Consider the following 26,667-nt stretch of genomic DNA (forward strand, 5'->3'; position numbering starts at 1 on the left):
CAGAATCGAGCTATGACCTCCTGGTTCATGGTTCGACGCTCAGCCACTGCGCCACACCGGCTGGGCAGTGCTTCTCACTCTTGACATACTTTTGTTTGCACTCTGTATTGTATGCTGCCTTTTTAAAAAATGTGTCTACATTAGTGTGCTGTCAGAATTGCATTTCTTGCTAAGAATATTTTCAGCTGCTTTTAATGTCATCATAAGAAGACTAGGCAGAATTGCTTTAGCTATTATGACTGTAAGAAAAATTTGTGTGGTTTGAAGTTTAAGTTCTGCAGAGAATCATGGATCTTTATGGAACCTACAGCCTAAAATGATTTAACTGCCAAGGATATCATTCAGACCTCCCTTCAAGCCCTTATCAGTACCCTCTCCTCCCTCTCAGTGTCACCCTGGCAGTGGATCTGCTTTGTTTACTAATAACAAAAAGATAAAAGGAAGGAAAGTTTTTATTACCTTCAAGCAGAGTGCCTGCAGGGCCAACACAGCCGTCCCTGGAAGATGGCACCAGCACCCTGTCCCCAGCCTCATGCATCCTCAGCGGAACCCAGGACTGAATGCCAAAGGCATTATTCCTCCCAGACCCTGGAATGAGGAGCAGAGGGAGGGAGGAAGACTGTCCCAGTTCAGAGGGAGGGCTGGCAAGTCTCCCCAAAGATTCCTCCTCCCCTGGAATCACAGGGGCCCCTGTGAGTCTGGCGACAGGAGATCTGGCAGCCCAGGCAAAGGGGCAGGGTGGCCTCCCAGCTCCACAGAAGGAAGCCCACCCAGGTGACTCTGGGATTTTTAGTGTCCTCTTCCATGAGTCACACCAGCACCCGGAACAACCCTGATCCCAGGCACCACTGTGCTGGCAGCGTGACCCAGGAGAACACGCACAGGCCATGGGCTCCTTGGTAGGGAGGAGCGGTTTGGAACCCACGTGACCTGGCGCGATGCCCTGCTCATGGGAAGTTCTCAATTCACAGGTAGAGCGCTAAGGGAATAGAATTGAAGGACAGTGACAGGGAAGAAAGGGGCAGGGGTGTATTTCCTCCGAATTTCTTTGAGGTGTCCATGCTATTAGTGAGCCTCCGAGGAAAACAGTTCTGTCTTTGATGAAGAGCAGCCTCACCTGGGCAGCCTTTGAAAATGGTAACTGTTCATGAAGTCAGGGTGAACCACCATTTCCTGCAAACCCAGGCTGTGCTTCCAGGCAGAGAGTAAAGGGTCAGCCCAGGTGGGCGAGGGCGGAGCCTGAGCTGCCAGCCACCAGGTGGGTTAGATGTTGGCCAGGCCACGCCCCATTCCCTCAGGGGCTAACGCCCCGCCCCGCCCCGGGGCCCCGCCCCGCACCTGCCATTGGCCCCGCCCTACCCGGACGTCACTACTGTGGCCACGCCCACCAGCCTTAGCGCACAGGACACTTGGAATGGGGATTGTTGCGTCTGACACCTGCTCTCAAAAAGGTAAAAAACGCTTGCTGTCCCTCAGGTTTCCTACCGATCTCTTGGGAAATGATGGCATCTTCGGAGCCGCGCTGGCCACCTCCTCTCCGCCACGTGAGCGCCTTCTCTTTCTGGCGCTCCCCTGGCATCCTGTTGGTGGCCCTAGGGCTCCTGCTGCCCATGTGCTCTGGTAGGGATGGGAAAGGTGCAGCTCTGGAGGCAATGGAGAGGGTCGGGGAGCTGGCCGACCGGAGCCGAGGGCGGGGAGAGGTTTGCTTTGTGGGTTTGGTAGGAAGCACGGGCTTGGTGGACCAGGGTGGTGCTGGTGTGGCCCGGCTTAGGATGGCCTTTCAGTGGTACCTAAAAGCTACTGCAGGGATCGCGGAGCGCCAGAGAGGCTCTGCCCTCCCCTGTGTGTCCAGTTTGCAGGGCTCATATTGCCACTGTCTTCTGGTACAGTCTTCTGATCAGTATTCTGGTTACTGATCATTAAACAGTTCATTTCTATGAGGGAGGAAAGGGAACCGTGGCGGGAAGGAGAACACCAAAGGAAATTTTAAAAAATATATATTTTACTGATCTTTTTTCTTCTTTTTTTCCAGAGAGGAAGGGAGAGGGACAGAGAGTGAGAAACATCGATTAGAGAGAAACATCGATCAGCTGCCTCCTGCACACTCCCTACTGGGGATGTGTCCGCAACCACGGTACATGCCCTTGACCGGACTTGAACCTGGGACCCTTCAGTCCGCAGGCCGACGCTCTATCCACTGAGCCAAACCAGTCAGGGCCCAAGGAAATTTTTAAAGGAGGATGAAGTTGAGAATAGGCTTCAAACTAGAGTTGAAGGACACTGTGCGTGCTGTTTGGAATAGAGGAGAATGAACAGAATGTAGGGTACAACATGGGAGAGAACAAACTAGAAATGAAGGGGATAAAAAACAAGAGAAAGTAAAAAGGAGAAATCACTAAGCTGGGCGGGGAAAACAAACATTTCACTCTTGAAGCAGCTCAGGAGAAGAAGGGTTTGTAGGCCGCCTTGGGCCCGGGAGGCTTGCATCTCAGAGGTAGCTGCCAAATGCTGCCAGGGAGTTGCAGAAGGGAAACTTGTGTTTCCAGGAGCACTCTCATTCCACCGAGACCCACAATAGATTGTTACAGGTGGTCTCTTCTGCCTATTTTGGGTCTTTTCTTTCTTTTTAACTAAAGAAACGGAGATCAACAAGTTACACAGTGTTTCTTAGTTTCCTTAGTGTGCAAATTACAATACAATGACAGCAGTGCTTTTCCTGTCACTTGCTAGGTTACCAGGATACTGGCAGATAGGTAGCAAAGAGATTACCTATCCAAATCCTTTCCCAGCGCCCAGAATTTCAAGTGATTATTTTCAATATTGTGTTCATTGCATCTCCTTTACCGCTGTCTCTGTGCTACAGCAGTGGTTTAGTAGCAACTTCTTTTGAATAGCTACTGTGGGGGGCATCCTGTGCTAGGTATTTTGGCCCCATGGATAGATGGAGTCAGCCACGCTAACTAGTAAACACAAAAACACGTGCAGAAGAGAGTCCAAGAATAGGGGACCGTTCGCTGCCTCTTGGAGGAGGGAGAATATGTTTCCTAGGGATATTGAGCAGGTAAGTCTACAAGATAAGAGCTGAGCAGGAGTTGCAGCTGAGCAGGGAGGAAAGGTGTTCAGAACTTAGGGAGCAGTGGGAGCAAAGACTCAGAGATGTGACAAGGCTCAGGGTATTCACAGACTCTCAAGTATCCAGTGTGGCAGTAGTAGAGCAGTGGAGGCAAGAGAAAGGCATAGAAGAAGATCTGCTTTTAAAATGTATTCGCAGAGATATATGCACCCCTATGTCCATTGCAGCATTATTCATGGTGGCCAAAAGGTGGAAACCACCAAAGTGTCCCGTGATAGAGCACTGGATGTGGTACTCATACACAAGGGAATACTATTCAGCCGTAAGAGAGGATGAAATAGCTCCATTTGCAACAAGATGGACGGACCTTGAGAACATTATGCTCAGTGAAATAAGTCACTCAGAAAAAGCTATGAACCATATGATTTCACTCATATGCGGGTATAAAACTGAAACTCGTGAACACAAACAGCAGTGTGGTGCTTCCCAGAGGGAAGGTGGTAGGGGGTGAGGAGTGTCCTGATATGTGGTAACAGGAGAAGACTTGACTTTGGGTGGTGAGCACTTGGTGCAATATACCGATCATAGAACACAGAAACCCATACCTGAAACCTATATGTTCATGTTGATCAAACTCACCCGAATCAATTTAATTAAAAAAATAAAAACTTGCCAAGGACCTTTCCATTCATTTTGTACTAACTACCTGCTGCCCAACCACAGTCCCAGGCTGATGGAAAAGATAAAACACTCTTCTTTTTCATGTTCTTATTCTCTTATGCCCAGATGCCTGTGATGATCCAGTGATATTTAAAACCATGGTGTTAAACGGTCCTCCTAAAGCATCTTATGGTCCTGGGGACAGGGTCGAATTTAAGTGTCGTTTAGGATACAAGCGTATTGTACCTTTAGTCCCCACCACTGCTGTTTGTCAGCCTGATGACACATGGGCACCTCCTCTCCAGGAGGCTTGTACAGGTAGGTAGACACAGCTTTTATTTGTATTGCTCTGGATATTGTCACACATGTCCACTATTACCATGATGGTTTTCCCACGGGAATGGAGATTTTAGATGATAATGTCTTTGAAAATCTCCTGGGAATATTTTTCTTGGCAGTTGCTTGCCATAGTATATGTGAATCTTAAGTTTGGTCTTTAAATAGTTAAATGCATTTAAAAGATCAGTATCGAATTTTGATTTGTATTCACTTGCTTTGAAATTGGCATATAACAACACATTTGAAATTTTTCTTTTAGAAAAGACATGTCCGCAGCTAGGAGATCCCCTCAATGGCCGAGTAGTCTATATATCTTATGTAAACGAAGCTAACAAGTTTGGTTATCAAGCTCACTATATTTGTAATGAAGGGTAAGTTTCTCCTTAGAGGCATACAGTAAATGTTACTATTTCGGTTTGCTTCTATTCTTCAGCATTCCCATAATGTTGAGTTCTTGCTTTCTGTGTGACAAGTTGTACTTCCAGCCAATCAACTCTAGGTCTTTTTATGCAGACTGAGAAGATGTGTAATGAATAGAAATTAAAAGTGAAGGAAAGGAAACTTTTATAATACTACATGCAAGAATAAGCTTATCATTAGCATTAACTTGTAGTAATCTTGATGACATTACTTTAACAACAAATTATATCCTATTTAAAATGGCCAACACTTAGAGTTGAAGGAGGGCTTATAGAATTGGTAGGTAGGTTTACCCACCAAAGATATTGTTCATGGAGATAACTCTGTAAAGTGTTACCTGGTGAGCATTGACCTGATTAGCCTGGACCATAATATTGATCAAAATCCTTTTGTTGGAAAACATGAGTTTTGAGGCAGCTATAAAGGAGTGAAGGTCTCAAAAACATGTACTGCGCACTTTTTTCTCTTGGACCCTTTTATTCCTATATAATAAAAAGCTAATATGCTAATTGACCAGCTAAATGACCTTCTGGACGACCAACTGGACAACCTTCTGGATGATGCTGGAGCTGCAAGAACCAAGGCAGCAGCAGGGGCTGTGAGGGCCAAGCCCCTTGCATGAATTTCGTGCACCAGGCCTCTAGTAGCATATATTTAGACATTTATAAAAATGTGCATTTACAGGGTAAATGTAATACACTATAAAAAAGCAACTGATTTTTGATATTGACTTTGTATTCTGCTACTTTGCTGCATTAATTTATTTGTTCTAATAGCTGTGTGTGTGTGTGTGTGTGTGTGTGTGTGTGTGTGTGTGTTTGCGTGCGCGTGCATGCAAGCACACACAGTCCTTAGGATTTTCTCTCTCTCTTTTTTTTAAACCTCACCTGAGGATATTTTTCCATTGATTTTTTAGGGAGAGTGGAAGAGAGAGGAAAGGATAAAGAGAAATATAGAAATATCAATGTGAGAGAAATACATCAATTGGTTGCCTCCTGCAGGAGCCCTGACCAGGGCCTGGGCCAGGCATCAGCCTCCAACCAAGGTATGTGCCCTTGACCAGAAATGAACCCAGGATCCTTTGGTCCACAGGCTGACACTTGGTCCACTGAGCCAAACCGCTTAAGGTGGGTTTTCTACATATAAGATTTTATTATTTGCAAACAGTGATAATTTTATATCTTCATAACCCATTGAGCTGCCTTTTTAAAAAATACATTTTATTGATTTTTTACAGAGAGGAAGGGAGAGGGATAGAAAGTTAGAAACATTGTTGAGAGAGACATTGATCAGCTGCCTCCTGCACACCCCCCTCTGGGGATGTGCCCACAACCAAGGTACATGCCCTTGACGAGAATCAAACCTGGGACCTTTCAGTCCGCAGGCTGACACTCTATCAACTGAGCCAAACCAGTTAGGGCCCAAGGAAATTTTTAAAGGAGGATAAAGTTTAGAATAGGCTTCAAACTAGAGTTAAAGGACACTGTGCATGCTATTTGGAATAGAGGAAAATGAACAGAATGTAGGGTACAACATGGGAGAGAACAAAACTAGAAATGAAGGGGATAAAAAACAAGAGAAAGTAAAAAGGAGAAATCACTAAGCTGGGTGGGGGCCTTTTAGTTCTTGTCTAGTTTCTCTGACTAAACTTCCAGTACCATGTTGAATAGACATGGTAAAGGTGGGCATTCTTGCGTTATTCCTGATCTTAGAAGAAAAGCTTTTGGATTTAAACCACTGAATAGGATGTTTGCTGTAGGTATTTCATCTATGGCATGTATTATCTTAAGGTACTTACCTTCTCTAATTGGTTTGTTGAGTATTTACTATGCAAGAATGTTGAGTCCTGACAAATGCTCAGTTGAAATGATCAAGTGGATTTACCCTTCATGCTGTTGATATGGCAGATTACATAGATGGATTTGCATATGTTGAGCCACCCTTGCATTCTGGGAATAAATCTCACTTGTGCATGGTGGATAATCTTTCTGATTTCTGTTTTCTGTAATTAGTTGCAGATTTTTGCATCAAGGTTCATAATGGATACTATTCTGTAGCTTACTTTTCTTGTAGTGTCTTTTTCTGTTGTTGGCATCACAGTAATGCTCTTCTCATAGAATAAGTTCTGAAGGCTTCCTACCTCTAGGACCAAGTGGAAAGGCCTCTTTTGAGCATCTCCTTGAGTCACAGTTTTTTGGTGTGTTCACAGTTCTTCTTAAAGCAGTTGATAGCACTGGGTTGCAGGCAAGCATAACATTTGGGTCATATAGCCACTGTATTTCAGGGGAGTTGGCAGAAAAGGTTCATAGATTCCACCCCACAGGCAAAGCACCAAGTGCAGGGCGGGCTGTTTCTGGATATTACAGTCTGACAGAGTGGTGTCTTCCTCTAAACATGCCCCCATACATCAATGAGAGAAAAACATCAATCAGCTGCCTCCTGCACACTCCCTACTGGGTATGTGCTTGCAACCAAGGTACATGCCCATGATCAGAATCAAACCTGGGATCCTTGATTCCGCAGGCCGATGCTCTGTCCATTGAGCCAAACCGGTTAGGGCTGTAGTTGTTTTTAAATGTCCCAGATTTTAATATCTGGCTTCTGGAGGGGGAAATCACGAGAAATGAAGAAGAAATCACTGGAATTCTCCTCAGACAGCAAGAAAAGGCTTACACGTTGGAGAAGCGAGATATGACAACAACGGCTGCCCACGTCTTTGTCTGCTTCTCTGTGACCAGAAAGATCAGTCAGTGATAAAAGCAAGGACCCCTGATATTTGGAGAACACAGGCCTTTTATCCCAAGCTGGCTCCTTCAGTCTGCCAATAAACTGCTTCAGGAGCATAGCTGCTTGCTATGGGAGTAGCATGGCAGCTGCCACTGGGCTAAGAGCAGAAATTGACCAATTTTAGTGCAATTTACCTGCCCAAGTCTTTTCTGGAAGTTGCAAGCCTTCAACAAACTCCAGAGTTTCAAAACAGTGACATTAGGCAGATTCTAGTAGAAATGGTTGTCCAAATGGGGAGAGCGGTTCTTGAAGCTTCCTACCCAGCATCATCCCAGAATCCTTTCCTAATAGATTATAATATAGGATCAATGAATGAGGCTTGCAGGGAAAGTCAGCTGGATGCTTGTACAGGCTGTTTTACTGACTCTATTTTAATTTGATCAAGTGCGAATATGCAGTCTACATAGAGAGCGAGCCTGCTTGGCACCTTGTGGAGGTTAAAACATAGATTATTCTCAAAGAAGTGTTAGCCTTAGTGAGAAGCACAATATATACCGAAAGGTGTCAAAGGAAAATAGTAAAGGAGAACCAAAGAAGTAAATTTACTCACAAGGAGAGTCCAGAAAGAAGAGAGAGTTCTGTGATTTTAAATCATGAGCTATTCCATCAAGGAGTTCTCCTGAGCTGCTACTGGGAAGACACTCCGATTCATCATACCTAAAACTTACATAGTACTTACTATGTCTCAGATGCTAATTTATCTACTACTAAAAAGAACCCCAGGAGCTATATACTATTATACTGTTTTCATAGATATGGAATCTGAGAAATAGAAACATGAAGCTCAAATAACAAGCCAGTCTTGGAGCTGGGACTGGAATCCAGGCAGGTAAGCGTGAGGGCCAGATCTCTCTGCTCAGTTGGTGTATGACTGAGCCGAATGGCATGAGCAAGTTCGGAGAAGTGAATGTTGATGTGCCTCTTGAAGACAGAAAAGAGGCCAGACTCTCAGGCTAGACAGACTTTGTAGACATTTTTCTCCGGACCAATGTGTGTTCAAATGCAGAATCTCTTTCATTAAGTTGCAGGTTTGTTTAGCATGTTCAACATATTCTGTTTAAGAAACTTCTCCCACAAGCCCACTGAAGTGCAGAGAAACAACCACATAAAGTTTTTCTTTGTAATTATGTATTTCTTCTTAACTGAGAAAGAAAACAGTATTTTTTTCCCATTCTCATTTAGTTATTACTTACTTGGAACAACAAATCTATATTGTGAAGTTTCTGGAAATAATGTGGAATGGAGTGATAGTCCCCCACAGTGTGAAAGTAAGTATATTCTCTCTTTAGAATTTAGAGCAGTAGTTCTCAAACTTTTGGCCTTGGCTTGACTTCATGCTTTTAAATTTTAAAAAGACCCCCAAATAGCTTTTCTTCAGGTGGGATATGGCTATTGCTATTCCATTATATTGGAATTAACCCTGAAAAGTTTTAAAAATAATTATTTATGAACTCATTATTGAGAACAGTGAGCACAATACACATTAATATATACAACATATTTTTTAAAGGAAAACCAAATTTTCAAAAAGTGAGAATAGTGGCATTATTTTATGTGTTTGCACACCCATCAATATGTGGCTTAAATATAGACCTCAAGATCGGGCTGTTGCATTGACACAACATTTGTACCTTTGGCATATTGCACTACATACTCTTAAGGATGAAAAAAATATTACATTTTTTTCATAGAAATTTTGTTCCAAATGGATATTGCATATGCAACTAGATTATAGAACTCATATGTTAATGAAGTTATTGAAGAAGTTCTAAAGACATTACTAATGCTGTCTTAATCTTTTACCTTTTCTTTTGCCTTTCCTGTCCTCTTTTTAAGGGATTTTGTGTCAACCACCTCAACAAATACCAAATGGAGAATTCAGCAATAGCCACAAGGATACATTTGAATATAGTGATGTAGTCACTTACAGTTGTAAGCCTTCAAATGGACCAGATGAATATTCCCTTGTTGGAGAGAGCAGGCTTGTTTGTTCTGGGCGAAACCAATGGAGTAGTAACCCTCCTGAGTGCAAAGGTAATAATCTTTCCATTTCTTTCTTTCAAATTACTTTACTAAAAAGTAAACAAAACAGTCATATGTTCTTGTTCCTCCTGTTAAATTGGTTTCTAAATTAATTAAGAATAGGTCAAATTAAAAAAATAGCTCTAGTTGTAGAGTTTCCTACCCTTCGCCCCACCTGTTCTTGGTATTTCACTGTATACCTTGTAAATTACTGTGTATTGCATGGATTATGACTTTACTGCTTGAAAGCATCACAAAACACACACTGGTTTAAAAATAAAGTGTTATCTGATCATACAGGACCTGATGAAAATCACCTACATGAATCTCACAGCTAACATTATACTTATTGTCATAGAGTAATTTATTTCTCCCTAACATTGAAACAATACAAGGGTGTTTATTCTCACCACTCTATTCAGCATTGTATTGAAGGGCCTCACCAGTACAATAATTCAACATATGGAAACAGGCAAACATAATGGGAATGAAGAAATGAAATAGACTTTATTCACTTATGGCATGATTATCTTTTTGGAAAATAGGAAAGACTGAAGTTTTAGACAATAACCAAATGTGCAGTATTAAATTCCATGTCTATTTACTAGCAATAATCTATTAGCAGTTGAAACTTAAAAATATTTGTATTGATTTCAGAGAGGAAGGAAGAGGGAGAGAGAGAGAGAGAGATAGAAACATCAATAATGAGAGTGAATCACTGATCAGCTTGCATCCTGCATGCTCCATACTAGGGATTGAACCTACAACCTGGGCATGTGCCATGACCGGAAATCAAACAGTGACCTCCTGGTTCATAGGTCAATGCTGAATCACTGAGCCACGCCAGCCGTGCAGCCTTTCTATTTTTTAAATATCCCAGTTCATGTATGTTGTTGCTACCTACCAATGTTTCCTTTCACATCTAGCTTCTTTTCAACTTGAGCTCAAGTATAACCTTCTCACAGGAGTCTTCCCTGCTTTTCTGAAAAGCAGCGTACTGTAATCAGTGTCAGCACGAATTTTTTTTTTAATCCCTAAATTAAGGAGAATCAGAAGTTGCTTTTGAACTTGCCCAGAATTTGTATCTAGTAGTCAGACCTTTTCAAAACTTGCCACTATTGAAAAAACACATAAGAAACCAATAATCTATCATGAGAGTCTGTTCTAGGTGGGAAAAGGTTATTAGATATCTCTATATCTGTTTCCCTGGAATTAAAGTTTTTTATTTAATTAATATCCTGACTTCCATTTCTTGTCTCCTTGTTCCCAGTAGAAAGTAATGTTTCTGCCCTGGGTTAAAACAATTTTCCATTCATTCTGGAATTTCTTTGCTTTTCAGTGGTCAAATGCCAATATCCAGTACTCGAGAATGGGAGAGTCATTTCTGGACTTGGGAAAAAATATTACTACAAATCTGAGGTTACATTTGAGTGCCTGGAGGGATTTCACCTTGAAGGCAACAAGACAGTTGTCTGTGGAGTTAACAATAATTGGGAGCCCAAGATGCCAGAATGTATTCAAGGTACAAAGGGTGTCTTTTTCTTTCTTATTTTGTTTTATTTTATTTTATTTTACTTTATTTTATTTTATTTTATTATTTCTTTGACATTAAATATCAGTGATACAGAATAATTGCGAAGAAGCAAGTAATTTTTGCATGTGACTCTGTGTTGTGTTCATTTCCAGAACAGAGGTATGACATATAATTTATGTTTTGATAGGCTCTTAACACATGTACATTACACATGAGTCTAAATTTCTGTTATTTGGTATTTTTATGTGTCAAAATGTATAGAAAACATTTTTTCAAATAAATTGAAGCGTGGGAAATTTCACCTATATGAGTCAAGAATGAAAGGCATCGTTTCGTAAAATGAAAATAATAACCAAGTGGTTGATCCAGTTTACATTATTTTGTTTTTCAATGTCAACTCCTCCCAGGAAAAAACCTACAGTTTCTCATGTCTCAGGCTTAGTAACTTCCTGCTTTATTTTTCTAAATTGTTTAAATAGCTATGGATTTAAAAAAAATCTTTTGGCTGTCTGGTGATTTGGTCATCCATCATTTTAATAATAAAAAGAAAAATAACATTTTTGCAGCTATTCTAGTTGTTATACTTGTGATTCTAAATTGATTTGCCATAGTCCACAGATATAAATAGGTGTGCAAACTTGGGCAATGACATAAGCTTCACTAGTAAATGTGCTCACTTATATGTAAAATGATTTAATGTCTTCCTTCCTGGATAATAGAAAATTAAAATGGGAGGCACTTAAAGCACTTAGCACAGTGCCTGTCACATAGGAAGCTAATTTTGACTTACAACATTATTCCAATCAATACATGAAGGGGAAAGTCCATGGCTGCCATGTTTTCTGTCAGTGACTTTTGTCCTTTGATTCATATTAAAAGAGACATGTTGAAACCTTTAATAGGGTATCTGTCCGTGACCACTTTAGTTCTGTTTATACAGCACCACTTAAACTCAGATGTTTCTACTCTCTCCAGAACAAGACTCATTTTTCTACCACCTATACACATTTCATACTATTATTCTTTTTCTCTATACTGGGAATTTTTATTTGGCAACAGAAACTAAATTTCATAGCAATGGAAAGACAGGAAAAGTCCTTAATTATTTAAATGAAATAATTTCATGGACTACTGATCAACTGTTCTGCTTAAGATTTCAGAGATCAGAGTGTTCCAGTCCAGATGGCAGAGTAGGTAAGCACTGTGCTTGCCTCCTCCCATGACCACATCAAATTACAACTCAGTTATACAGCAGTCAACCTGGAGACCCACCTGAAGACTGGCTGAACTCCTATAGTAAAGGATAAGATTGAGAAATACCAGCCCCACACCAGGCTCCCTAAACCCAGGGCATCAGTGCTGGGAAGCGAAGTCCCCATGGCGGCTGGCTGTGAAAGCCAGTGGTGATTTAGTCCCACCCTGGTGAGATGGAGGGTTGCTGGAAACCCAGATGTTCTCCTAGAAAGCCTGCACACAGACTCAATCACTCACAGGCACTCACCCAAAGCACCTGGAAAGGAACAGCAGCTCGAAGGCATCAAGACATGTGGGGAGAAACTGACTTGTGTGGCTTCAGGGTGGGGGCCATTATTGTCCCTGTTTTGAGCACTCTCCCATGCAGGGACAGAGAGGAACCAAATCTGAATCTGCATTAACCCAGTAACTACCACTCACCTAACCCTGATGACTCCCTGAGACTCAGCTCCACCCAGTGCACACACTGTGCTTGGCTCTTTCAGTGGCTGTGCCTCATGGGCAGACATGGCTCATGCTGCAAGCTTTCTTAAAATCTCTCCAAGATCTGCAGGACCCAAGAAGGTAGTGTCTGGCTTCACTGTGTCTGTGCCTTTTGCTGAGTGGCCCGGGCCTGGCCTGGATGGCTGCTAGCCTCAAGTCATGGTGTGGCTTCTCCCGCGAGTCTCCTGGCTCAGTACAGGCATTTGCCAACCAGGGATCACTTGTAGCTCCTACCAGATGGCCCTTGGCTGGGCACGGGTAGCGGCTGACAGCCTATACTGGAGCCTCTCTCAAGAAGCCCCAGAAACAACACATATGTGAAGGCCGACCTCAGATCACAACAGAGCACCACTCTGTTAGCTTCACAAAAGGCACATAGAAAGGGTGGTCTTAGAAGGCACCAGGAGCCCTGCTGGGGTGAATCAGCTCCCACTGTGGTCATTACCAGTCTTTAGAGCTAGTCACCCTGAGAGACAGCTCCACCTACTGAGGAGCAAACAACAATCAAGGTTGAACTACAACAGGAGGCTACACACAACCCACACAAGGGACAGTGCCACTGTGCCACTGGGCGCCAAAGGAAACCTCTTAGGTAAGGCCGCCCTGACGGAACTGGTAAATGTAGCAGATCTTTCTAATACATAGAAACAAACACAGAGGAGCAGCCAAAACGAGGAGACAAAGAAGCATGTCCCAAATTAAACTACAGGGGAAAACTCCAGAAAAAGACCTACACAAAATGGAGACAAGCAATCTACCAGATGCGGAGGTCAAAACACTGCTTATAAAGATGCTCAACGAACTTTGGGGAAGAGTAGATCAAATGAGTAAGAACTTCAACAAAGAGATAGTAAACATAAAAAAAAAAATACAGACCATAGAAACCATAAAACTAACCACTTATAAATGAAGACTATAATAACTGAAATGAAGAATACACTAGAAGGAATCAATAACAGTTTAGATGAAACTTTCAGTGATTTGAAAGGCAAGATAGTGGAAAACACCCAATCAAAGTAGCAAAAAGAAAATTATATATTAACAAAAAAAGAAAAAGAGTTTCTGAAGTAGAAATGACACTATTTTAAGTAGAAAAATAACTACAGAAAAACCCAGAAGTAAAACATTCTGCAGAATAGCAATATAATAGCTTTACTGTAGGAATATGTTGAATATACAAATCAGCCAGCCACCTTAGGGAACTAGATAGAGATGGAGATGGAGATAGAGATAGAGATAGGTTGATTGCAGAGAGGAAGGGAGAAGGAGAGAGAGAGAGAAACATCAGTGATGAGAATGATTGATCAGCTACTTCCTGCATGCCCCCTACTAAGGATGGAGCCTGCAACCCAGGCATGTGTCCTGACCAGGGATGGAACCATGACCTCCTGGTTCATGGGTGGATGCTCAACCACTGAGCCACATCCATTGGGCTATGGACTTTTTTTTAATGACTCAGAGGGCAAGAACACAGTGCAAGAGCTTGGAGCTTAGTCTACATTTTTTCCCTAATAGGCAGTGTGCATGAAAGACCTCTGTAAACAATGGATGCTAGACTCAAGTTATGAATTTGAACTCAAACACAAGGAGTACTTCTTGGCAGGCATACTTTTTCTCAGGGTTGACATATGAAACATATGAAACCTTATATTTTAAAATACTTTAACTCATATTTTGATTTATGAAATGCACAATGCTTACATATTAATCACCTGTTACTACAGCATTTCTTGAGGAACAACTTCATGCAGAACGTAGTAGAAAAAGAAGACATATGATTTACAACCTCTAGGAACTTGCCTTCTTAGAGAACACTGAGGTTTCTCACTGTTTCAAACTGAGGAAGAGTAATCTGACCCGACATACTAAAGATATTATCTTAGGGGAGTTGTGTGAGATGAATTCAGAAAAAAATGGGGAAGGACTCATATCTGTGGCTATATTTTAAAATAAAAAATCATTGTTGCTGTCTCTTCAGGTTACTGTTAAATGAATTTTCACCTTATTCTCCAACAAATCAAAAGCTCATCAGATATTATTTAAAGCAAGCATGGCACATCCCTACCACCATCACTTGGGTAAAAGGTTGAAACAATCATTTAAAATCTTTCAAAAACCTTTGCATTTATTCAGTACCATGAAGCTACATCCAGACCACAGTCCCTGGCCGATGAAAAAGTTAAAATAATTTACTCTCATGTTCTTATCTCAGGCCTAGGTGGCTGTGATGAACTACCGACATTTGCGTCCATGAAACTAAAGGGTAATCCTGCACCCCATTATACTCCTGGGAACACAGTAGAATATGAGTGTCTCCCAGGATACAAGCGTCTTGTTCCTGTTCTTCCCACCTCTGCTGTTTGTCAGCCTGATAACACATGGACACCTCTCCAGGAGGCTTGTACAAGTGAGTTCACAAAACTTTTCTTTTTATTCCTTAGACATTTTCACACATTGTAGTCTCTATATGTCACTACTGTAAGGACGGTTATCTCATGGGAAAATATATTTTAGGTAGCACTGTTTTTGAAAATTTCCCTAGAATCTCTTCCTTGGCAATTGGTTGTGAAGGGATACGTGAATTTTAAATTTGGGCTTTTGATAGTTAAGGAAAGAAAATATTTTCATGAATTCAAAAGAGCAGTGTCCAATTTTGATTCAAATCTGTATTGCAATTGGTATAAAACAACATATTTGAAATTTTTCTTTCAGGAAAATCATGTCCACAGCTAGTAGAACCTCAAAATGCCCAAGTATTTTTCACACACGGAACTTTTCAATTTGGTTCACAGGCTCATTATGTTTGTAATGAGGGGTAAGTAAGCTGCTCATTAGAGGACTAATGTAAATGTTACTAATCTGATTTTGGGTTTTTTTCTTAAGCATTCCTATAAGGTTGACTTCTTGCTTTCTATGTGACCAGTTACACTTATAGCTAATGTACTCTTTGGCTTTTTATGGAGACAAAAGATATGTAATGAATAGAAAGAAATTTAAATTAAAAGAAAACAATAGTATAATACTTACTATATATAATAATGCTATTGTTAGCATTAAAAATATAGTAATCATGGTGACTTTATCCTTAACAACAAAGTGTACCCTGTTTAAAATGGCCAACCCTGGGAGTTGAGAGAGGGTTTATAGAAATGGAAGGTAAAATTGCCAAGCAAAAGTAATCTAACCTTCAGATAACTCTGTCAGGTGTTTCCAGACAAAATTGACCTGGGCAGCCAGTTTCTTAGGTGAAAAACCTTATTTTTGGGGCTGCTACAATGGAGTGAAAGTCTCAAAAACAAGTGCTGAGCACTTAATAGGAGTCTTTTTCTATAGGGCTCTTTTAATAGTGTATATTTGAGATATTGGGGGTTTATAAAAAACGTGCATTTAGAAGGTAAATGTAATACACTATAAAAATGCAACGGGCCCTGACTGGTCTGGCTCCGTGGATAGAGTGTCAGCCTGTGGACTGAAGGGTCCCGGGTTTGATTCCGGTCAAGGGCACATGCCCAGGTGTGGGCTCAATCCCTGGTGTGGGGCATGCAGGAGGCAGCCGATCAATGATTATCTTTCATCATTGATCTTTCTATCTCCCTCTCCCTCTCGAAATCAATAAAAATATAAAGAAAAATTACTGACAAAGAGGGACTTAACTTCTCTCATTGTGCTGTTTGTGTTCTATATGCTTTTAAGCTTTGGGCGGGGGGTCGCTCCTTTTGTGCATTCGAGTTTTCTTTTGTGTTTAGCTAATTTTTATAACGAAATGCTGAAATTTCTTCCTCATTCCCTTTTATGTATTTTTCTATAGTGATTTTTGTCTGTCGTTCCCATTGGGGTTGCTTTCAACATCCTGTAGTTATAACACTCCTATTTGAATTTATACCAATTTAAAGTCAATAAATTACAAAAAAGGATCCTTTACAGCTCCATCTCCACCCCTTTTAGGTGTTAATATCATACTAACTTCTACACTAATAATTGAAATACTGACTTCTACACTAATTTTTTATTTTCTTTTAAAAGATTACTCTCTTATATCACATGTAAATAAAAAAATCCCAATACAATCCCATTGTTATAATAATATAGATTTTATAATTGCCCACATATTTACCTTTAGTGAAATGTTTATTTATCCATACAAATTCAAGTTTATAGTGTCTTTTATTTATTTATTTATTTATTTATTTTTTTATTATTAGTTAAGGTATTACAAATGTGTCCTCATCCCCCCCATTAACCCCCAACCTCCCCCCCACACACACTCATGCTCCCATCCCCCTGTTGTCCATGTCCATTGGTATGGCTTATATACATGTATACAAGTCCTTCGGTTGATCTCTTCCCCTTACCCCCGCCCTCCCCTACTTTCCTTCTGGGGATTGATAGCCTGATTGCTGTTTCTCAGTCTTTGAGTCTGTCCCTTTTCATCAGTCTATGTTGTTCTCTATAATCCACAAATGAGTGAGATCATGTGGTATTTATCTTTCTCTGACTGGCTTATTTCACTAAGCATAATGCTCTCCAGTTCCATCCATGCTGTTGCAAAAGGCAAGAGTTCCTTTTTTTTTACCGCAGCATAGTATTCCATTGTGTATATGTACCACAGTTTTCTAATCCACTCATCTGCTGATGGGCACTTAGGCTGTTTCCAAATCTTAGCTATGGTGAATTGTGCTGCTATGAACATAGGGGTGCATATATCCTTTCTGATTGGCGTTTCTGGTTTCTTGGGATATATTCCTAGTAGTGGGATCACTGGGTCAAATGGGAGTTCCATTTTTAGTCTTCTGAGGTAGCTCCATACTGTTCTCCACAGTGGCTGCACCAGTCTGCATTCCCACCAGCAGTGCAGAAGAGTTCCTTTTTCTCCACATCCTCTCCAACACTTGTTGTTTGTTGATTTGTTGATGATAGCCATTCTGACAGGTGTGAGATGATAACGCATTGTCGTTTTTGATTTGCATCTCTCGTATAATTAGTGACTTTGAGCAGGTTTTCATATGTCTTTCGGCCTTCTGTATGTCCTCTTTCGAAAAGTGTCTATCTAGGTCCGTTGCCCATTTTTTTATTGGATTGTTTATCTTCCTTTTGTTAAGTTTCATGAGATCCCTGTAAATGTTGGAAATTAAACCCTTATCGGTGGTATCATTGGCAAATATGTTCTCCCATGTAGTGGGTCTTCTTGTTGTTTTGTTGATGGTTTCCTTTGCTGTGCAAAAGCTTTTTATTTTGATGTAGTCCCATTTGTTTATTTTCTCTTTAGTTTCCATTGCCCTAGGAGCATTATCAGAGAAGAAATTTCTTCGGCATATGTTTGCGATTTCGCTGCCTGTGGATTCCTCTAGTATTTTTATGGTTTCCCGTCTTATGTTTAAGTCTTTTATCCATTTTGAGTTTATTTTTGTGTATGGTGTGAGTTGGTGATCTAGTTTCATCCTTTTGCATGTATCTGTCCAATTTTCCCAACACCATTTATTGAAAAGACTGTCTTGACTCCATTGTATGTTCTTGCCTCCTTTGTCGAATATTAATTGGGCATAGTGGTTTGGGTTGATTTCTGGGGTCTCTATTCTATTCCATTGATCTATATGTCTGTTCTTGTGCCAGTACCAAGCTGTTTTAAGAACAGTGGCTTTGTAATACAGTTTGATATCTGGTATTGAGATCCCACCTACTTTGTTCTTTCTGAGGATTGTTGCAGCTATTCGGGGTCTTTTTTTTATTCCAGATGAATTTTTGGAACGTTCGTTCTAGATCTGTGAAATATGCTGTTGGTAATTTAATGGGGATTGCATTGAATCTATAAATTGCTTTGGGTAGTATGGACATTTTGATGATGTTGATTCTGCCAATCCATGAACACGGTATATTCTTCCATCTGTTTATGTATTCCTCTATCTCTTTTTTCAGTGTCCTGTAGTTTTCAGCATATAAGTCTTTTACCTCCTTAGTTAAGTTTATTCCTAGGTATTTTAATTTTTTTGGTGCAATGGTAAATGGGATTGCTTCTGTAGTTTCACTTTCTGTAAGTTCACTATTGGTGTAAAGAAATGCCATGGATTTCTTAGCATTAATTTTGTATCCTGCTACATTGCCGAATTCATTTATTAAGTCTAATAATTTTTTGATGGAGTCTTTAGGGTTCTGTATGTACAGTATCATGTCATCTGCAAATAAGGACAGTTTTACTTCTTCTTTTCCAATCTGGATGCCTTTTATTTCTTCTTCGTGTCTGATCGCAATGGCTAGTACTTCCAGTACTATGTTGAACAGGAGTGGTGAGAGGGGGCATCCCTGTCTTGTTCCTGTTTTTAGGGGGAATGGTTTTAGCTTTTGCCCATTGATTATGATGTTGGCTGTGGGTTTGTCATATATGGCTTTTATTATGTTGAGGTATGATCCCTCAATTCCTATCTTGCTGAGAGTTTTTATCAAGAAAGGGTGTTGGATTTTGTCAAATGCTTTTTCCGCATCAATTGATATGACTATGTGGTTTTTCTCTCTCAATTTGTTTATGTGATGTATCACATTTATTGATTTGCGGATATTGTACCATCCTTGCATCCCTGGGATAAATCCTACTTGGTCATGGTGTATGATCTTTTTGATGTACTGCTGGATACGATTTGCTAGGATTTTGTTGAGGATTTTGGCATCTATGTTCATGAGGGATATTGGCCTGTAATTCTCTTTCATTGTATTGTCTTTATCTGGTTTTGGGATTAGGGTGATGTTGGCTTCATAGAATGAGCTGGAAAGTGCTCCTTCCTCTTGGATCTTTTGACATAGTCTGAGGAGGATAGGTTTTAGGTCTTCCTTGAATGTTTGGTAAAACTCCCCTGTGAAGCCATCTGGCCCCGGGCTTTTGTTTGCTGGAAGCTTTTTGATTACTGCTTCGATTTCCTCCATAGTTATTGGCCTATTGAGATTTTTAGATTCTTCCTGGTTAAGTTTTGGAAGCTTGTATTTATCTAGGAATATGTCCATTTCCTCCAGGTTGTCTAGTGTGTTGGAGTAGAGTTGTTCATAGTATTTTCTAACAATCCTTTGTATTTCTATGGGGTCTGTTGTTATTTCTCCTCTTTCATTTCTGATTTTGTTTATTTGGGTCCTCTCTCTTTGTTTCTTGGTGAGCCTGGCTAGAGGTGTATCAATCTTGTTTATCCTTTCAAAGAACCAGCTCTTGGTTTTGTTGATCTTTTGTATTGTTTTTTTGGTCTCTATGTCGTTTATCTCCGCTCTGATCTTTGTTATTTCCTTCCTTCTGCTTACAGTGGGCTTTTTTTGTTGCTCTCTTTCTAATTCTTCGAGTTGTAGAGTTAGGTCATTTATTCTCATTGTTTCTTGTTTCTTGCAGTAGGCTTGTAGAGCTATGAACTTCCCTCTCAAGACTGCTTTTGCTGTGTCCCATAGGTTTTGGATTGTTGTGTTTTCATTGTCATTTGTTGCCATGATGTTTTTTATTTCTTCTTTGATCTCACTGGTGACCCAGTCGTTGTTTAATAGCATGCTATTTAGTCTCCATGTGTTTGATTTTTTTGGATTGTTTTTGTTGTAGTTGATTTCCAGTTTTATGCCTTTGTGGTCTGAGAAGATACTTGATATGATTTCAATTTTCTTGAATTTGAAGAGACTTTGCCTGTGACCCAATATATGGTCTATCTTTGAAGATGACAAATGTGCTCCCGAGGAGAATGTATATTCTGTGACTTTGGGGTGAAATGTTCTGAAGATGTCAATTAATTCCATCTGATCTAGTGAGTCATTTAGGATTGATGTTTCTTTGCTGAGTTTCTGTTTAGAGGATTTGTCCAGTGGAGATAATGGGGTGTTAAGATCCCCTACTATGATTGTATTGCTGTCAATCTCTCCCTTGATCTTCTCCAGAAGATTTCTTACGTATTTGGGTGCTCCTATATTGGGTGCATATATATTTACCAAAGTTATTTCTTCTTGTTGGACTGCTCCCTTTAGTATTATGAAGTGGCCTTCTTGATCTCTTTTTATGTCCTTCACTTTGAGATCTAATTTGTCAGATATAAGTATTGCTACCCCGGCTTTTTTTTCACTTCCATTGGCCTGAAAAACCTTTTTCCATCCCTTCACCATCAGTCTGTGTGCGTCTTTTTTTGTGAGGTGGGTTTCCTGTAGACAGCAGATATATGGGTCATGTTTTCTTATCCACTCATTTACCCTATGCCTTTTGACTGGGGAATTTAATCCATTTACATTTAAAGTTATTATTGATAGAAACTTGTTAGTCGCCATTTTTGTTCTTTACCGCTGCGTTCCTTCTTTGTTTCCTGTTTTTTCTATTTACAGCAGACCCTGTAGCATTTCTTGCATTGCTGGTTTGGTTGTAATAAACTCCCGTAGACCGTTTTTGTCTGTGAAGCTCCTGATTTGACCCTCAATTTTGATTGATAGCCTCGCTGGGTATAGTATTCTTGGATTCAGACCCTTCCTTTGCATGACTTTGTATATTTCATTCCATTCCCTTCTTGCCTGATGTGTTTCTGTTGAGAAATCGGTCGCTAGTCTGATGGGGGATCCTTTGTAGGTAACTTTCTGTCTCTCTCTGGCTGCTTTTAAGATTCTTGCTTTGTCGTTGGTGTTTGCCAATTTAATTATTATGTGCCTTGGTGTCGGTCTTTTCGGGTTCATTTTGTTTGGGACTCTGTGAGCTTCTTGGATTTGTGTGAGTTTTTTCCTCCCTATATCAGGGAAATTTTCTGTTACTATTTTTTCAAACAGGTTTTCTATTCCTTGCTCAGTTTCCTCTCCTTCTGGCACCCCTATTATCCGGATGTTGTTTCGTTTAGCATTGTCCCAGAGTTCTCTTAGGCTCTCCTCCTGCTTTTTAATTTTTTTTTCTAGAAGCTGTTCTGTTTGGGTATTTTTTTCTACCTTGTCTTCTAGCTCGCTGATGCGGTCCTCTGCTTCTTCTAGTCTACTGTTGATGCTTTCTATTGAGTTCTTTATGGCAGTGATGTCGTTTTTCATTTCTTCTTGGTTTCTCTTCATTTCCTCTTGGTTCTTCTTCATTTCCTCTTGGTTCCTACACATATTGTTGAATTGGTCTTCCATTTTTTTCATCCACCTTATGACCATTACTCTGAATTCTTTCTCTGACAGGTTGCTTGCCTCCATTGCCTCCATTTCGTTTACTTCCTTTTCTGATGATGCCTGTTTTTCTCTCGCATTTGGGTTGGTTCTTTTTTTCACCATGATTTCTCTTCTCAAGGTGTTTGGTTATGTAGTTCTCTCTCTGCTGCGCTGATTCAAAGGCACAAAATACAACACAACAAGGCACAACGTACAAGGCAACAAACTAAATGCATTCACGATATTAATAACCCCAAATAAAGGTGACCCCCCGAGCGAAGAGAATTAGGGGATATAGAAGAAAAAAGAGAAAAAGATTAAAGAGAAAAATAAAAAACAAAAAGGAGTGCCTAAATGATATTGGGAAAAGGGAGAGAAGAAAGAAAACAAAAATACAAAAAAAAAAAAAAAAAAAAAAAGTAAGAGAATGAAATAGAGGTGGGGAAGAGGCTATTTGTATGGGGAGAGCGAGGGATTGGAAATTAGATATATAAGTAGGGTGAAATTTAGACAGTGGGTAGAAAGAAGGAATAGGTAAAATCCAAAGCAGGAATAGGGTAAGAGAAACAGGACAACAAAAGGGGAAAAGTGAGGAAGAGAGTTTTGGCTTAAGGGTAAATGTGAGCTAGAGAGAAATGATGCTAAAGGAACGATGAAAATAGTGTGTATAACACTAATCCCAAAATAAAATAAAGAAAAATTAAAAAAATAATGAAAAATAAAATGACACTTGAAAAAATGGTAAAAGGATAGCAATAATACTGGTTAAAAAAAATGTAGTAATTAAAAAGGTAAAATCAAGTGATGAAAAAATAAAAAATAAAAAATAAATAAAATAAAATAGGTTCTTAATGAAATGGTGAAAAAAGAATTTAAATATATATATATATATATATATATATATATATATATATATATATAAAAATATTCGGAAGTGAAGGTGCTTCAGATCTTCCACTCTTCTTTTTGGCACGCCTCAGTCCTTCCAGGCATTCAGGGGAGTGTTGAACTTCCCTGCAATACACTGTCCCTCCGTGCAGTAAACCACAGACCTGATTTTAAGGCAGCTTGTATTTGTTTACCAGACTGCCTTTATTTGTGATCGCAGAAGAGACAGTTCGTGGCTCTGCCTCTGGGTGGCAGTGTGTCTGGATTGACCTCCGAGGCTATAAGTCCTCTCTATCAGTAGGGTTTTTTTTTTTTTTTTTTCCTCTATGGTATTGGGAACTGATTCAGGAAAGACCACTGCCCAGAGCTGGTTCCTTGCCACTGCCCGCTGTTTCCCAGGCTCCCCCAAAAGAACTTTCCCCTACAGGCTCTGTGAATGACCCCAACTGGGGAATCCCATGCACTGGGTTTAATAATCAAATGCACGGATCTAAGGGGAACTGTAACAAGAGCCTGATAGTTGTGCGAATTCGCAAGCCTCCACCTTCCAGGTCTGTGCACAGTCTCCGCGCGCAGTCTCCGCGCGCTCACTCGCCCCTGGCACCAAGCAGCCAGCAGATTGGCAAAGTCCAAGGCTGCTCCCTTACATCCAGTCCAGCTATGGGCTCATTTTTCGCGTTCCCTTCTGCCAGCAGCCCTGTGGGGCCCCTTCCCCACTCGCGGGTCACGCTGGTCCCAACGGCTGCAGACTCTGTGGGGCGCAGATTCCACCCCGCGTGCGCGTGCGAGCTCGGTCCTCCCTCCAACCCGAACTTCAAACCGCACCTTTAGGGGATGTCCAACCTTTCCGTGAGAAGAAGCAGTGCTCGTCTGAGTTCAGGTAGTGACGCTGCTTGAATCCCTTGTTTCCCGGTTAGTAGCTGGTCTCTGGATGCCGGCAACAACCACCCAAGATGGCGCAGTCTCCACTGCTTAGCTGGCGCACCACGAGAGGCTTCAGCCGCAGTCTCCAACCGTCCTTTTTTTTTTCCCTGGGGGTTCTCGGTCTTTCCTAGCTGCAGACAGTCTCTCAGCTGAAAATCCTCTGCCTATTCGGGCTGCATGTTACCCGTTTCAGCTGCTCACCCTTATCTGCTCCAGGACAAGGCACAGGACACGTCCGTTTATACCGCCGCCATTTTTCCTCCCCCTATAGTGTCTTTTAATTTTGCCTTTTAGGTCTGTTTCCTTCGAGCTTTTTTTTTTTTTTTTTTAGGCCAGGTATAATAGTGACAAACCCCTTCTGCGTTTATTTCTGGGAAAGTTTTAATATCTCCCCCATTTTGAAGCACAGCTTTACTGTATGGAGGATTTTTGGTTGACAGTTTGCTTTTTATTTATTTATTTTTTTTATCACTTTGAATCAGTTCACTGTTCTGGCCTCTATTTCTCATGAGAACTCTGCTGATTATCTTATTTGGGATCCCTTGTACATGGTGATTCACTTCTCACAGCTTTCAAGATCTCTTATCAGTGGCTTTGGAAAGTTTGATTATTATGGGTCTTAGTGTGGGTCTTTTTGAATTCATATTGCTTGGAGTGTGTTGAGCTTCGGGAGTTTTTATTATATACCTGTCTCGCATCAACTTTGGGAAGTTTCAGCCATCATTTCTTCCAAGATCCTGTCTGCCCCTCTCTCTCTGTCTTCTCCTTCTAGGAGTCCCATTGTGTGTACATGTTGGTCTGCTTATTGGTGTCCCACAGGTCCCATAGCTCCCTTAGGTCGTCTGTTCACATCTATCTTTTTTCACTCTGCTCCTCAAACTCAGTAATTTCCATAGTCATATCTTCTCATTTGCTGATTCTTTCTTCTGCCTGCTCAAAACGGCCTTTAATTTTTCTAGTAAATTTTTCTTTGCACTTATTATTCTTTATTTTATTTTTTTTGTGTGTGTCACTATTTATCTTTCTTATACTTTCTTTTACCTCTACCTGCTGTGGGAGTGGGGTGAGTAGCTGCCACTGTGCTAAGAGCTGAAATTGACCAATATTCATGCTATTTACTTTTCCATATTTCCTGGAAGTTGCAAACCTCCAGGGTTCCAAAAACAGTGGTGTTCCGCAGACGCTAGCAGTGAAATTGTTGTCTAGTTGGGGATACATAGTAGCAGTGCTTCCTACTGTGTCATCATCCCCAAATTCTCTCTTAACACATTATAACATAGCGTCAATAGTGAGTCTTGGGGACAGTCATCTGGAAGCAGTTATAGGCAGTTCCAATGTCTATTTTGTAATTTGATCAAGTGAAAATATCTAGTCAATAATCAGAGAGAGCCTGCTAGGTATCTATTTTGAGGAGTACCAAAGGTTAGGGTATAGGACTCTTCTCAAAGAAGTTGTAGCTTTACTGAGAAGCCCGTTATATACAGAGAGGTGTCAAAGGAAAAAAGTAAATGCGAGTACCAAAGAAATAGAGTTATTCATGATTATTCTAAAGAGAGTCCAGAAGAAGGAGGTAGTACTCTGACTTTAAATCATCAGATATCGCATCAAGTAGGAGTATTTATGAGCTATTCCTAGGAAGGTATTCTGATCTGAAAAATATTCATAACACCAAAACTTACCTACTACACTCACTGTGTTCCAGATGCAAACTCATCTATTACTTGAAACAACCTCACAAAACATATACTATTATTCTTTTTTTTTAAAAAAAATATATTTCTTTATTGATTTCAGAGAGGAAGGGAGAGGAAGAGAGAGATAGAAACATCAATGATGAGAGAGAATCATTGATCGGCTGCCTCCTGCACACCCCCTACTGGGGATCGAGCCCACAACCCGGGCATGTGCCCTTGGCCAGAATCGAACCTGGGACCCTTCAGTCCACAGGCCGACGCTCTATCCACTGAACCAAACCGGCTAGGGCTATACTATTATTCTTTATATAAATGCAGAAATTGAGAAAGAGAAACATCATGGGACTTGCCCAACACAAATAACAATTCGGTTGTGGAGCTGGGACTCAAATCCAGTCAAGTAAGATCGAGGGACAGATCTCTCTGTTCATTCTTGTCCTGACTGAGCAGAATGGCATGAGCAAGGGCAGAGAAGTGAATGTTGATGTCATTGCCAGATATAACAAAGAGGCCAGGCTGACAGCAATGATAAATTTATTTAGACATTTTGCTCTAGGCCAATACATGTCCACACTCAGAATATCTCTCTTTCATTACACTGCAGATTTGGTTAGCACATTCAGCACATGCCACTTAGGACATATCTCCCAGAAACTACTGTGGTTCAGTAAAAAAAACAAAACGTACAAAACTTGTTTTCATTGTTATGTGTTCTTGTTAACTGATAAAGAAGACAGCCATCTTTTCTTTTCTCATTTAGTTATAACTTAATTGGAGTAGACATTCTATATTGTAATGTTTCTGGAAATAACGTGGAATGGAGTGATAGTCCCCCACAGTGTGAAAGTAAGTATATTCTCTCTTCAGAATTTAAAGAAATAGTTCTCAATTTTTTTTGGCATGGTGACCTCTTTATGCTGTTAAATTAACAAATACCCCATGGAGATCTTCTGCAGATGTGTTATGTCTATTGATATTCATTATATTGGAATTTAAACAGATGTTTTAAAAATAATTACATATTAAATCATTTTTAAAAACAGTAAGCTCAATACATCTGAACAAATGCAACACATTTTTTTCATAAAATAAAAAATTTTCAAAGCAAAGAGTGAAGATAGTGGCATCGTTTTACATTTTTTCAAAAATTTCTTTATGTGCCTTAAAAGTTAGACTGAAAATTCATTTTTTGCATTATTAAACACTCTGAACCCACCAGAAATTTTTACTATACACTCTTAAGGATGAAACTGGGAAAAAAATCCAATAATATTTTGGTATTACTAAATATTACTGTAAACCATTGATTTAGGAATATATATATTTATAAAGTATAAAGCATTTCTCAACTAGCCCTGAGTTTTAGTTTAATCATAAGTATATTTTCTCACTAACTTACCAGTTCTCTAATTATGAGAACAAAACTAATCAGGGCCTTTCGGAAAAATATAGGTATTTAACATAGGGAACTTACATAGGTT

The 26,667-nt window shown here is 40.2% G+C and overlaps 1 pseudogene; it reads left to right on the forward strand.

Annotated features, from left to right (window-relative positions):
* Positions 1 to 1,403: 1,403 nt before the first annotated feature.
* Positions 1,404 to 26,667, forward strand: part of LOC118673251 — a 33,964-nt pseudogene continuing 8,700 nt past the window's right edge.

This window comes from Myotis myotis, unplaced genomic scaffold (genome assembly GCF_014108235.1).
Source record: "Myotis myotis isolate mMyoMyo1 unplaced genomic scaffold, mMyoMyo1.p scaffold_m19_p_18, whole genome shotgun sequence".
Taxonomy (NCBI): domain Eukaryota; kingdom Metazoa; phylum Chordata; class Mammalia; order Chiroptera; family Vespertilionidae; genus Myotis; species Myotis myotis.